Source organism: Octopus bimaculoides, chromosome 1, assembly GCF_001194135.2.
Source record: "Octopus bimaculoides isolate UCB-OBI-ISO-001 chromosome 1, ASM119413v2, whole genome shotgun sequence".
Lineage (NCBI taxonomy): Eukaryota > Metazoa > Mollusca > Cephalopoda > Octopoda > Octopodidae > Octopus > Octopus bimaculoides.
This window is the reverse complement of record NC_068981.1, coordinates 130,454,327-130,456,769: the sequence shown is the minus strand read 5'-3', so window position 1 is coordinate 130,456,769 and position 2,443 is coordinate 130,454,327.

Here is a 2,443-nt window from a genome sequence, read left to right as displayed (position 1 = left end):
AAGACACCATTTCGAGCGTGGCCGTTGCCAGTACTGCCTGACTGGCCTTCGTGCGGGTGACACGTAAAAGCACCCACTACACTCTCTGAGTGGTTGGCGTTAGGAAGGGCATCCAGCTGTAGAAACTCTGCCAAATTAGATTGGAGCCTGGAGTTGCCATCCGGTTTCACCAGTCCTCAGTCAAATCGTCCAACCCATGCTAGCATGGAAGGCGGACGTTAAACGATGATGATGATATATAATATATATATATATATAGAGAGAGAGAGAGAGAGAGAGAGAGAGAGAGAAAGAAAGAGAGAGGAGAGAAACAGAGAGGAGAGAAACAGAGAGGAGAGAAACAGAGAGGAGAGAAGAGAGAAAGAGAGAGGAGAGAAAGAGAGAGGAGAGAGAGAGAGCGTGATAAATAAACAACTGTTGCCATTTTATATTTTTAATTTTGCACACTGTGCATTATTTGTTTTTGATTTTGTCAACTACACAGTATAGTAGGATCAGTTGGGCACTGTCTGTGAGTAAAACAGCACCATGACGCAATTCACTCTGCCAGAAATTTGGAAACAACATGCTGTACTGCTTGGCATTCTTGCTGGAAACTCCAATACGAACAGATGGTGAACACACAGAACAGGCGTTGGCTTGCTGTGTCCCCAAAACGTACTCAGAGTGATAAAAATCAAACATCCAGTCAACATCATGGTATTTGGAGCGATCACTAGTGATGGCTACGTTATGCCTCCATTCATCTTCCCACACAGCTTCACATTCAACACAGAGGCGATTTTATTGAATAAATTTATTCATTAGTACTTCAAGATATTTTATGTAATTTTGGTAAATATATCTGTTAAAATGAGATGTCAGTGTTATTTTCATTTTTGCATAATTTAGACGACAGTATATTCACCACACCCTGTATATACATAGAAACATACATACATACATACATACATACATACATACAAAGATATATATATATAATCGCAAGCATAAATGTATATGGTAAGCAGTTGCTTCTCAACCACATGGATTCAGGTTCAGTCCCATTTCTTGATACACTGGGCAAGTATCTTCTATTATATCTCTGGGGTGGCCAAACCTTGTAAATAGATTAGCTATAAAGAAATACAATGATGCCTGCCAAAGATATATATCTATACATATATATATATGTATGTATAAACACACATATGCACAGACGCATGCATGCACATGCATGCACACACACATGCACGCACACACATGCATGCACACACATACACATTAGGGTGTTTGGAAAGTAATAGCATTTTGTTAACCCCTATGAAATATGAATCAACCAATCATGTGATAGCCAAGGTCGAAAGGATGGAACTGTCTAGAAATAGTATATCATCTCTTCTATCCAGTAGTGCGTCATTCATAGTTATTTCAGTAATTAACGCCATGGAGGATAAGAACTTTATGAAACAACATATCCACCACTGCTTAGTGTATGAGTTTCAAAAGAAAAGTATCACTACAGAAGCAATGAAAATGTGAAGTGTATCCAGGTTCAGTAAAATCTTGTACATGTCAGTTGTGGTTTAAAAAGTTTAAAGATGGTGATTGTGATGTATCTGACAAGCCTTGCTCTAGAAGATAACCTACACTGAATGATGACCTTTTGAATAAGACTATTGCATTGGATCCACATCAAAGCACCAGAGATTTGGTGCGAAAATTTAATGGGCTGTATTCAACTATCCATGAACATCTCAAGAAAGTGAGAAAACAAAACAAACAAAAAGGGAAGTTGGGTTCTATATGAGCTTATGCTTGAGAACCAAACACATTCCACCATCTGCATCAGCCTTGTAACCAGGAATAACAACCTGTCATTTCTGCAGCACATTGTTACAGGTGATGAAAAATGGGTTTTGCATCACAGCAGTAAATGAAAAACACAATGGTTATCATGTAATGAGAGGTCAGTGCCAACACCAAAACCAGAACTCCATCCACAAAAATCCTTTTTCTGTGTTTGGTGAAACAGGAAAGATATTGTCCAATACTGATGTCTATTGCCAACAACTTGATCATGTAAATGAAAAATTACATCAAAAGCAGCCAGCTTTGGTAAACAGAAGAGGTGTTATTCTCCAGCATGACAATGCATGGCCACACTTTCAAAACAAACCCAACAAAAAATAAGATTGTTACGATGGGAAGTTCTTCCACATCCTCTGTACTCACCTGACTTAGCACCTAAAAGTTTCTATCTGTTCCGATCACCCAGAAATAGAGTGGAAGTTGAAAATGGTCTTTCAGACTTTTTGGGGGAGGAGAAAGAGGTTTCTTTGAACGTGGTATAAAAAAGTTGGGCTGCAGTTGCTGAAAATGATAGTGATCACATTCTTGATTAAAACTATTCAGATTAACATACTTTACATTCATTTTTTTATCCTTTCTGGTAAAGCACAAT